This window comes from Schistocerca piceifrons, chromosome 1, assembly GCF_021461385.2.
Source record: "Schistocerca piceifrons isolate TAMUIC-IGC-003096 chromosome 1, iqSchPice1.1, whole genome shotgun sequence".
Classification (NCBI taxonomy): domain Eukaryota; kingdom Metazoa; phylum Arthropoda; class Insecta; order Orthoptera; family Acrididae; genus Schistocerca; species Schistocerca piceifrons.
In genome coordinates, this window is record NC_060138.1 from 101,896,677 (window position 1) to 101,909,768 (window position 13,092).

Sequence of the window (13,092 nt, forward strand, 5' to 3'; positions counted from 1 at the left end):
ATCAAATAAAATTTTTTTATGTTATAAAGTTTCTCCTTTCAGTTGCAAGAGGGGAATATTTACCTTTTCTAATGTGCATGTTTAAAAAAGTTTAAGCTCAGTAGTATTTTCGATGTATGAAGTTATTTTGTTTCCTGTTTAGAATTCCTTTCGTTGAAAACGACTGTAATCTAATGACTGGCCACAGTTGGACATTTACACGTGTAAATTAGTTCACATTTCCAGTGACGATGTCAAACGAAAGTAAATAAATAAATAAAAGAAACGATTTCATTGTAAGGGGATTGGGGTAAGTTCCGATAGCAAAATGGATCAAGTAAATATAGTTACTTGAATATAAAATTTCCAAAGCTTGCAATGGGGTAAAGCATCTTCTGATATTGATCTACGTTTGATTCGACAGAATTCAGTAATACAGAACTATGATCTTCATTTGTATCTTTACAATAGTAAGAAAATCTTTCATTTAAATAAAACTGCAGAATCCAAAACAATACCAAACATTTTGTCCAAAAATAAGAGATTTATAGTGATAAGCATGCCCAGGCATTTCTGCCTGCAACAGACCTGGCGTTAGCCGTGCCTAGCTGACGTGACGTCACCAACAAGCTCCGAGGCCTTCCTCTGAGTCGGTGTTGGTTGTACCGGCCGCCCCTGTCGCAACCTGCTTCCGCGCCGCTGCCGCTGCCGCCGCCGCCGCACGAGCGAAACGCCAAATGGACGGCGCGCGCCGTTCCACATGCTACGTCGCACGGAAAATTGTTCCGCCGCTACCGCAAATGAAAATCGTAAAAGTGCTCGCTAGAAACGCCTGAAAGCCCACGCAAAGCAGCTCTGTTCACGCGCCAAGTGCGACAAGTATATAACGTGCGGGCAACATTAATGTTAGCGACAGTATCTCCACACAACGAACGTCAGTCTACTCCGATCCCTGGCTTGTTGACTTTCGAATGGTGTAGAGTTGGCTTACTGAATAACCAGATCAATATTTTATGGGTGTCATTCACTAGAATTGCTACACATAACGGAATGTAGGTTTCCACGACAGGCAATGTCGGTTCCCGCGCAAACCGAAGTATGGTCGTATCCGTAAGTTAAAGGACCTCGATATCCTCGAAACAACACAGAATGTGCCGATAATGTGTGCTTCAAAAGGTGTTCTGAGAACATCGCGGCGCCAGGTGAATAGGCACAAATGGGTGAAGAGACCCACCACTGTTCTGTTAAGCTACTGTGATTAACCACTGGAACAGTAGCAACCGTAAGATAACTAGCAGTAACCGTCCATAGCGACGGACTGACCACACAAAACTACACTACTGGCCATTAAAATTGCTACACCACGAAGATGACGTGCTACAGACGCGACATTTAACCGACAGGAAGAAGATGCTGTGATTTGCAAGTGATTAGCTTTTCAGAGCATTCACACAAGGTTGGCGCCGGTGGCGACACTTACAACGTGCTAACACGAGGAAATTTTCCAACCGATTTCTCATACACAAACAGCAGTTGACCGGCGTTGCCTGGTGAAACGTTGTTGTGATGCTTCGTATAAGGAGGAGAAATGCGTACCATCACGTTTCCGACTTTGATAAAGGTCGGATTGTAGCCTATCGCGATTGCGGTTTATCGTATCGCGACATTGCTGCTAGCGTTGGTCGAGATCCAATGGCTGTTAGTAGAATATGGAATCGGTGCGTTCAGGAGGGTAATACGGAACGCCGTGCTGGATCCCGACGGCCTCGTATCACTAGCAGTCGAGATGACAGGCATCTTATCCGCATGGCTGTAACGGATGGTGCAGCCACGTCTCGATCTCTGAGTCAACAGATGGGGACGTTTGCAAGACAACAACCATCTGCAAGAACAGTTAGACGACGTTTGCAACAGCATGGACTAACAGCTCGGAGACCACGGCTGCGGTTACCCTTAACGCTGCATCACAGACAGGAGCGCCTGCGATGGTGTACTCAACGACGAACCTGGGTACACGAATGACAAAACGTCATTTTTTCGGATGCATCCAGGTTCTGTTTACGGCATCATGATGGCCGCATCCGTGTTAGGCGACATCGCGGTGAACGCACATTGGAAGCGTGTACTCGTCATCGCCATACTGGCGTATCACCTGGCCTGATGGTATGGGGTCCCACTGGTTACACGTCTCGGTCGCCTCTTGTTCGCATTGACGGCACTTTGAACAGTGGGCGTTACATTTCAGATATGTTACGACCCGTGGCTCTACCCTTCATTCGAGAAACCCTTCATTTCAGAAGGATAATGCACGACCGCATGTTGCAGGTCCTGTACGGGCCTTTCTGAATACAGAAAATATTCAACTGCTGCCCTGGCCAGCACATTCTCCAGATCTCTCACCAATTGAAACCGTCTGGTCAATGGTGGGCGAGCAACTGGTTCGTCATAATACGCCAGTCACTACTCTTGATGAACTGTGGCGTTGTGTTGAAGCTGCATGGGCAGGTACACCTGTACACCCCATCCAAGCTCTGTTTGACTCATGCCCAAGCGTATCAAGGCCGTTATTGCGGCCAAAGGTGGTTGTTCTTGGTACTGATTTCTCAGGATCTATGCACCAAAATTGAGTGAAAATGTAATCACATGTCAGTTCTAGTATAACATATTTGTCCAATGAATACCCGTATATCATCTGCATTTCTTCTTGGTGTAGCAATTTTAATGGCAAGTAGTGTAATTGCAGGAAAAGTAGGTGTCAGGCTGAAATTTATTGGAAGGACATTTAGGTAATCTAATTCGTCCACGAAAGAAGTGGCTTACAAAACAGTTGTACGATCGATTATTAAGTATTGCTCATAACCCTGGAACCCTTACCATGTTGCATTAATAGAAAAGATAGACAAGATTCAACGAAGAGGGGCATGTTTCGTCGTAGAATCATTCTGTAACCTCAAAAGTATTACAGGGATGCTCAACATGGGCGGAGGCCACAAGCGACTTTGTTTGCATCACGGAGACGCTTACTGTTGACATTCCGAGGGCATGTTTTCCAAGACGGGTCAGCCAATATATTGCTTCTTACCGCACACGTCTTGCTAAATGACCATGACGAGAAAATTCGACGAATTAGAGCTAATACAGAGCTGTATCGACGGTCATCCTAGCCGCGCACTATCAGCAATGCAGGTTTCAAACTAAACTGATCGCAAAAAATCGCAACACCAAAAAATAATTAATGGAAAGTTGTGAAATTTCTGGAATGCATCTGTCCAGGTAACGTACCAGGTAACGTATTTAAGTGATTCACATTGCAAGACCGCAGGTTAATGGAAGCACGAAACAAATCATTGCAAATGTGAAATGCTGATACATTAAAGCCGGGCGAAGTGGCCGTGCGGTTCTAGACGCTGCAGTCTGGAACCGTGAGAGCGCTACGGTCGCAGGTTCGAATCTTGCCTCGGCCATGGATGTGTGTGATGTCCTTGGGTTAGTTAGGTTTAACTAGTTCTAAGTTCTAGGAGACTAATGACCTCCGAAGTTGAGTCCCCTAGTGCTCAGAGCCATTTGAACCATTTGATACATTAATAACCGGCGTAACTGCCAACATGTTGAACGCAGGCACGCAATCGTACACGCATTGTGTTGTACTAGTGCCGGATGTCAGTTTGTGGAATGGAGTTCCACGCCTGCTGCATTTGGTCGGTCAGTACAGGGACGGTTAACGCTGTTTGTGGATGACGGTGGAGTTGTTATCCGACGATGTCCCATGTGGGCTCGATCGGAGAGAGATCTGATAATCTGGCACGCCAAGGCAACATGGCGACACTCCGCAGAGCATGTTGGGTTATTACAGCAGTATGTGGGTGACCGTTATCCTGTTGGAAAACACCCGCTGGAATGCTGTTCATGAATGACAGCACAACACGTCGAATCACCAGACTGACGTACAGATTTACAGTCAGGGTGCGTGGGATAACGACGAGACTGCTCCTGCTGTCGTACGAAACTGCATCCCAGACCACAGCTTCAGATGTAGGTCCAGTGTGTCTAGCAAACAGAAAAGTTGGTTGCAGGCCTTCAGCTGACCTCCTCCAAATCATCACACGGCCACCACTGATACCGAGGCAGAACCAACTTTCATCAGAAAACATAACAGAACTGCATCCTGCCCTCCATTGAGCTCTCACTTGACACCACTGAAGTAGCAAATGGCGGCGGTTTGGGGTAAGGGGAATGCACGCTACAGGGAGTCTGGCTCGTAGCTGTCATTGAAGTAACCGATTTGTAGGAGTTCGTTGTGTCACTGTGGTGCCAACTGCTACCCAAATTGCTGCTGCACATGCAGTACGATGCGCCAGAGCCATACGCCGAAAGCGATGGTCTTCCCTCTCGGTAGTGCTACGCGGCCACTCGAAGGCCTGTCTTCTCGCGACCGTGCACTCTCGTAACCACCGCTGCCAGCATTCATTTACACTGGTTACGTTCCTGCCACATCATTCTGTAATATTGCAGAAGGAAGATCCAACTTCTTATTAGCCCTATTACACGACCTCGCTCAAACTCAGTGAGGTGTTGATAATGACATCTTTGACGCCGTAAAGGCATTTTTGACCAACATCAACTCATCACGTCCAGACTCAAAGGTGGGTAACGCTCACGACCGTTATAGCGTGTACTTAAAACAAACCCGATTTATTTCCCTTCACCGGTGGCTATCTATGGGTCACGGGCGCTGAAGACCTTGCTGTCGTGCGCCCATATAAACACCTCCGTCCATCTATCCAACTATGAGTCAGTTGCCCGCACGGTTAGCCGAGCGGTCTAACGCACAGCTTTCCGGAGCGGGAAGGGGAACCTGGTCCCCAGCACGAATCCGCCCGGCGGACTTGTGTCGAGGTCTGGTGCGCCGGCCAGTCTGTGGATGGTTTTTAGGCGGTTTTCCATCTGCCTCGGCGAATGCGGGCTGGTTCCCCTTATGCCGCCTCAGCTACACTACATCGTCGATTGCTGCGCAAACAAGTTCTCCACGTAAGCGTACATCACCATTACTCTACCACGCAAACATAGGGGTTACAGTCGTCTGGTGTGAGACATTCCCTGGGGGGGTCTACCGGGTGCCGAACCGCACAATAACCCTGGGTTCGGTGTGGAGCGGCGGAGGGGTGAAGTGGACTGCGGTAGTCGTCGTGGGGTTGTGGACCACTGCGGCCGCTGGGGGACGGAGCCTCTCCGTCGTTTCTATGCCCCCGGTTAACATACAACATGAGTCAGTTACGGCATCTGACGCCTTCACGCAGTCATACAGCCTGCACAACAATTGTGGTTCGGGCAATACATCATTATTTGCTGTAACACCTCGCATTTGCTGGGCGGGTGCTCTGTGGACATCTGTAAAAATCTGTGCTTAGATATTACTGTTGTTAGCACTTGCGCCTAGCCCGACCTATGTATCTAAGTCGGATGTAAATATGGAAGAGCGAGCTGACCACTAGATACACATGATTTTTTTCAGATTATAAGAATCCGTCCAGCAGGCCAGCGCACTGTGGTCGGCTGTTATCTTTAGTTGAAGCCAACATATGCGCCACGAAAAACATGCACATAGATAGCTCTGCACAGATAAACAGTTGTCGCCACAGTACCTAGACAAACATACTTGCCACAAACTTGATGCCGCCCAAGCGAAAACACTGAAACCATCATGCTTTTATGCGTATCATTCCTGTAGCATGTCCCAAAGATGGGCCAGATGAACAAACAGCATCTCATGTGTGAAGAAAGCATTTACCCGCAGAAAGTAAGTCCACAAACAGCGCCAAGACAACCAGTGCCTTTGCTAAAGAGGAAAGGATCTGGTGGATCGTTGAGCATGCGTTTGGATCTCTCGAAGACGACGATACACAAACAGCGGGAGATGCGTTCTGTCCAATTACCTTCAGCCATTTTCTTGCATACATCGTCCCGCAGACGATCGGTACTTTCAGCAAAATAATGGACCACCCCACCGTTTCCGAATTGTGTTAGAATCGTTTGACGAACACAGTCGAACATAAGGGCGCTTGTACCAATCTTGGCATCAAGATTGTTTACAATCAGACGCTCTCCCCGATGTCGCCACACACAAGAAATTTGCCAATCAGTATTTCGGAGGTCACTGTGTCGTGAAGCGGTGTTATGAAAAATGAAGTGTTATGCTTAATAGCAGCAGCATCTGTGTATGTCGAGCAAGAAACGAAAATAAAACGACAGTTAAAATTTATTAAACTTGTTTTGGACTCACGGAAATGTAGGCTATCTAGCAAGGACGTCTTCAGACCAAAAACGTCTGCGGTTTATCTAAGGAAAAAGAGCTTGTTGGTAGTGTCTGCAATTATGTAGCTGTATTTCATTACTGCATCGTCACTATCATTTAAGCGAATTTCCTCATTTTGCTAATTCCTTTTTCATGCCCCAATTTCTATTATTTTCCAAATCGTTCTTTTTTTTCTTGAAAATTTTGATTCTCTGATGGTTTTCGTTATAATTTTACAATACAGACTGTAATGTGTTTGAACCATGTCGTCACCCGTATCCCATGACGAATACTTTGCATGATATTCTGATTCTATTGGTAGCCCAAAGTTCCTTTGATCTATTTTGAAATGTTAATTTCTTGACAACAGTTTTCAAAGTGGTTTATGACTGCGTTACAGAATAATTATATGTTTCATTAACGCCAGATGTGTTGTTTACACCTTTCCAACCCTGCATTTCGCAAATACATCTTGAAGTGCCCAGTCCTGTTTCATTTATTAGTTTTGTAGTTTAACTACGAGTATTTACACTGTAGCTTTGTAATCTCGATGTACCCATAAAAATGTTATCAACAGCAGTGCTGCTCGTTCCCACAACCCTAGTAATTCGTTTGAGACAGAGATAGATAAATACGAAATGGTAAGGGACTTACGTGCAAGTCTAGAATAGGTACGCCCTAGAAAGTTTACGTAACAGACATAAGTTTTTGAGATGAAATACTCATATAATCTTTGCCACATCATATGAAGGGTTCCATTGGATTTGCTATTCATCGCGACCGGCTGCTATTCGCTGTATAACTCATTTATCTAAACGTCAGTAGCATTACGAGGCCGTGCGGTTCTAGGCGCTACAGTCTGGAACCGCGCGACCGCTACGGTCGCAGGTTCGAATCCTGCCTCGGGCATGGATGTGTGTGATGTCCTTAGGTTAGTTAGGTTTAAGTAGTTCTAAGTTCTAGGGGACTGATGACCATAGATGTTAAGTCCCATAGTGCTCAGAGCCATTTGAATTACAATGCGGTTAAAGGCGCTGCAGTCTGGAACCGCAAGATCGCTACGGTCGCAGGTTCGAATCCTGGCTCGGGCATGGATGTTTGTGATGTCCTTAGGTTAGTTAGGTTTAACTAGTTCTAAGTTCTAGGGGACTAATGACCTCAGCAGTTGAGTCCCATAGTGCTCAGAGCCAATTACAATGCAGTCAGGTCTTTTTGTCAAACTCTCAGTTCAGCTAAATGAAGGGCAACACAGGTAAGAAAACTGACGTAGCCAAATTCAGTGAGAGAATAACAAGCATAATTGTATAGCAGAAGAACAGCCCATTTTATTATCTAGGTAACAGGGAAAAATACCAGTAAATGGATTCATCAAATGGTTCAAATGGCTCTGAGCACTATGGGACTCAACTGCTGTGGTCATCAGTCCCCTAGAACTTAGAACTACTTAAACCTAACTAACCTAAGGACATCACACACACCCATCCCCGAGGCAGGATTCGAACCTGCGACCGTAGCAGCAGCGCGGCTCCGGACTGGAGCGCCTAGAACCGCACGGCCACCGCGGCCGGCAATGGATTCATCAATTAATGTTACACGAAGAGCATTGCAATTTATACACACAGTAACATTATATTTGCCAACCATGCGATAAACGATTTATAACTGAATAGAGGAATGTGCTATTGGTGTCACAAATGACCATGTCACACGACAAACAAGTAGAAACATTAAGTCGTTGCGTTAAATCACTATTATAGCGCGACAATTCGAAGGAGACTGATTTGCACCATAGGAGGGACGGAATGCGCTTTCCACTAAGCTGCCGATGATCTTCGGCATGCAAAGAGTGGGAAGAAAAAGAATAAGTAAAATAAGAAATGGTAGTGCTGCTTGCGAATGTTCTCAGGAATGCACTTGACAGTTCACGTCCGCCTCTACAAAAAAGGATTTATTGTAGTTCTTCGGCCGCTTTCCCCCGAAAAGCGTGACGGTATTTAAAGCAAAGCTGTAGTTAATTCAGGGAACCATGAGCTACGTGCCGAACAGGCGGTGCCGGTGAAAGTCTGTGCTCGACCAGGGCGTTGCAAGAAAACCGCTTTGCTCTGACAAAGGGCAGAGCGCAGCTATTTGCGGGAGGTGCGTGCGAGTTGCAAAAAGGGCTGCTATGGCGCAAGAGCGCCATAGAGTGGGGGCGTGATAGAGACTGCCCGTCCGGCTCCGACTCGTCTACAAAGAAGGCTGTTCAGAAAACACTCGTACCACCCAGCCCAGAGTGTTGTTCAAGTCGGTAGGCCCCGTACCAAGTATGGGTGCTGAAAGCACGTGCAGGCACAGGTTTGTTCGATACATGGGAGAACGCTATGGAAATGTTGAAAACCAGAACTGGCAGACGTCAAGTACTACGCGAAACTCTTTCGAGGCACTCACATATCTGAGAACCTAATACATGTGCTCGGACCATCGTTAAAAGTATGCAGTGCGGCACAGTTTCAAACTCTTGCCGGAAATCTAGGAATATGATACTTCGCAATTGCCCTTCCTTCTTGGTTCGAAAGATATTCTGCGAGAAAAGGGCAAGTTGCGTTTCGGAGGAGGGGCGCTTTGTAAATCCGTACTGATTTGCCGCCAGAAACTTTTCTGTCTCAAGGAAAATTATTGTATTTCAATTTAAAGTATGCTCAAGAATTCAAACGTTAAGGATATTGATCTATAATTACTGGGCTCCGAGTCCAAAATTTTTCTTAAGTCAAGATCGAGACTGCAATCTGCTTTGTCGATATGAGCTCTCAAAACAATTGCGCTACTCTCCATAAGTTAACTTAATCTTATGGACACAAATTACGAACAACATGACCAAGTCACCAGCTTTGAATACACTTCATCGAGATTGTCTACTGGCATGCAAAGTGCGTTGGCAGAAACGTCATAGCGCTGCTTTGACAAAAAGTGGAGCGGCGGTCGCGAAGTTGGCGCTCAGGAGAAAGGGAAGCCGAGCCTTGGATCTGACCGTGACACTCACTCCAGATACAGAGTCAAGGCGCAAACAGATCGCGGACCGGTGTCTCGTGTTTCTGGTGAGGTGAGACTCAAACTTCACGGAAATGCTCAACCCGAACAACACACACGAAAACAGGAAGGTCTACTGTGACTGTAAATGCAACCCATGGAGCGTGTCTGCGTAAATGGTCAGAATACACAAACACTATGATCGATAATGCCAGTCTGGATATATTTTAAAACAACCAACTGAATCTTCCTTCCCTCCGGTACCTTTCACTGCCGTGTTATGAAAACACGTCATCTACGATCATTGTTTCTATATCACATCAAAGGTACCTGTTCGATAACCTAGCGTTCATGGCCGTCCTAGAAAGTTAACGTAAATGATCACTTTGAACTGTTTAATGACCAATATAGAACGATGGGAGGGGACAAAAGTAGCTAAAATTTTTCCTGTGGGCGGAGGGTAAGAAGTGGCAGGTTGTCTTATAACAGACTCTGCTATACACACTTCTGAAGCACTGCGGGAGTACCTGTTAGATAGGGAAGTGCTTACTTTCGTAAATCATGTTTCTCCGGTTCGACGATTTTCGTATTACCCTTTCAGTGTCGTGAAAATATTCTCCTCTTATGTTCCCTTTTATTTTGTACCACAGAAGAAAGTCACAGGGGACACTTCCGAATAGTTCTATCACTCGAAGTTTGTAATAGTGGTTAACTGTGTTATCTTAAGAGAATAATTCATGATATGCAAACTCCTGACGTCGAAACCACTAACCAGCGTTATTTTCACTTTGATTCTCAACTGTTTTGCTTTCTTTATCCGTGATGATGGGCTGTCTTCTACTGGCTCAGCTGTTGCTTGTTTTCTTGTAGCACCTCTCGTCGCCAGCGGTCACCGTTCGAGCCTCTAGTAATAACTGACGTCTCCGTTTCCACGTTCCTCTTAAACTTCTGTGTTACTGAAGGATCTTAGGAAATTTTACTAATCCGCCCCACAGCAGCAGTCCTTTGTGGTGCGCTGAGATAGATCGGGAGACAGCGGCGTTTCGCCGCTGGTGTATACAGTTGGCATCGTTGTCTTAGCTCCTTGTTTTTATTATTTTTTATTTTTGAAGCTAGAAATTAAAACTTTGAGTCTACGCCTTTGGTAAAACCTCCGTTCCGAAACTACATCTACGTCATATCCATACTCTCAAACCACCGTGAAGTGCATCGCGAACCGTAGTCCAAATTGTACCACGTTTTAGAGTTTTTTCTCCATCCGTTTACTTATGCAGCACTGGAGCACTGGAAAAATTGCCCGTAACTTCGTCTGTGCACGCAGTAATTAGTGTAATCTCGTCCTCGAGGACCCTTCGGTAGCGACATATTTTATTTTTATTTATTTATTTACTTAATTGTAAATAGCGAGCTGCGGTATATTCCTACATTCTTCAACACAGTACCTTTGCCTGGACAGCGAGTATCCAGCGGAGACAACGATATCGTCAGGAGTGTCCCAGGGAAGTGTGATAGGAGCGCTCTTGTTCTTTATATACATAAACTATCTGACGGACAGGTTGAACAGCAATCTGCGACTGTTTACTGATTAAGCACTACGGGAAGGTGTCACTAACTGACCTTAGAAGGATGCAGGATGACTTAGAACTGCTACTTTGTATGATGTATGGCAACTTGCTCTATATGAATTAAAACGTGAGCTAATGCAGATGAGTAATTTTCGAATACAATGATGGCGGTGTGTTTCTTGACACAGCCACGTCGATTAAATATCTAGGCATGAGGTTCCAAAAGGAAGGAAGGTAAGGGCTTAACGCGTAACGTTGCAAAGCGACATGAAATGGGACGAGCCGATAAGGCCTGTTGTAGGGAAGGCGAATGGTCGACTTCAATTTATTGGGAGACTTCCTGCAAAGTTTATCTCAACTATAATGCAGACAGCGTACTGATAACTCGTGTGATCCATTAATGAATACTGCTCGAGTGTATATGACTCCCCCCCACAAGGTGGACAAAGGAGGATATTGAATAAATTCAGAGGCAGGCCGCTAGATTTGTCACCGGTAGATTCGATCAACATGCGGGCTTTACGGAAATGCTCCATGAACTCAAATCGAAATCCCTGGTGCGAAGACGACTTTCTTCAGATAGTTTAGAGAATCGTCATTTGCGATTGACCGCAGAACGATTTTACTGCCACCGGCGTACATTTCGTGTAAGGCCCGCGAAGACAAGATGAGAGAAATTAGGTGTTGTGCGAATGCACATAGACTGTCGTTTTTCCTTCGCTCCATTTGCGAGAGGAATATGAAAGGGAAAGACTAGTAGTGGTACAAGGTACTCTCTGCCATGCAGATGGTGGTACCTTGTGTAGTACGTATATAGATACAGATTACTGCAGCCTCCTTCTTACCTACGATACAGCTTTTTTCCGGTTTGGCGACGCTCCTTAATTTATTCTGTGAAAGCGAGGTACTTGATCTGTCTGAATTTCCTAGAAGGTAAACTCGTTCTGCCCGACGTCTAGTGATGTGAGGACCGAAGCAATACTACTGAGCGATGTGATGCAGTATTGCCATATTGTTGAAGAAAGACCCTGGCAATAAGCTAACGCTAACGAATTAAGACGTACCTTCCTAGAGACATCTCTTCGACATGCCCTATAACTCAGCTGCAGTTCTGGAAGTATCTTATTTTGCCCTCTTCTGAACTCCAACGATACATAATTTACTGAGAAACAGATCGTGGACTTTCAGCATCTGGAGACAACTTCTGCAATTCTGGACGGAACATTCTAATTATGGTTCTTCCCTCAAGGGCGCTCTGACCGATCAGACAAAATCAAAAATTGGTTACTAAATCTACGCCAGCCTTTCCATTACTTCGTAGGTTGTGTTACAATTTCATTTCTTTAGCAGTTCTCATGTTTTTACAATATGGTTCACCCTGTGCCGATTTTCTGAACCCATTTTACGAAAAGTCTTTCCATATGGTAGAATAAACAACTTCACCATGTATAGTCTTCTTTCTGAGTACGCCACTTCCCGATTGTCATAGGCTTATAGCGCTAAACTCTAATGACTTAGAGATTTGTCTTTACCTTAGACGAATTTCTCACACCTCCATTCCAAAAAACAACATTTTTCCTTTTTCCTTCCTCTAGAATCAGAGGAACTGTCCCTCGAAATATGGCAGTTATTTCTTCTGTAGGCTATATTTTGCAGTATCCTTTACTCAGAATACGTACGAGGCAAAATTTCACATTTGTAAGTAAACTTATGTCGGCAAATCGATAAAATCATTTGGGGACTTGGTTACTGGACAACTTATGGGAACTGTAACAAAACAATAGGTATATTCTTTCTTTCTAACATCGCAGTATCATCAGATACTCAATGAATTCGAAGATTTATAATTCCCAGGAGCCTAGATATGATGGAAACTTTTCAGAATAAAATCACTAACACGACATTATGGAGGAATGGGGTGTTTTGTCTAAGATATCAGAGTAATGTTCACTGTCACTGGCACTGAAATGTAAAGCTGTCAGTACTTAATTTGCTTCCAGTCTGTTACGTCCCACGGGATCGTGCTCTGGAACAACACCGTCCATATTTCAAATATCGTCTGAATATCCTGAGTGCAGAAAACGCCTGTTAGAAACAAATGCTGTGTCTCTTATTTCTTTCTTGCAGTTTGCTGTTGAAACGTTAGAAATTTTGGCACCATCATTCCAAAAATGCACTATTGTGGTCGATATTCTGGACAAAGCAACTTTCGCAAAGTGAAAATTCATGATTTTGTTCTTGAAAAACACC

At 45.0% G+C, this 13,092-nt stretch overlaps 1 protein-coding gene across 1 annotated transcript in view; it reads left to right on the plus strand.

Annotated features, from left to right (window-relative positions):
* The window catches only part of LOC124783274 (tyrosine-protein phosphatase non-receptor type 23-like), a 165,788-nt gene that overhangs the window by 112,579 nt on the left and 40,117 nt on the right, over positions 1-13,092 (plus strand). The gene's annotated exons all lie outside the window — the stretch shown is intronic.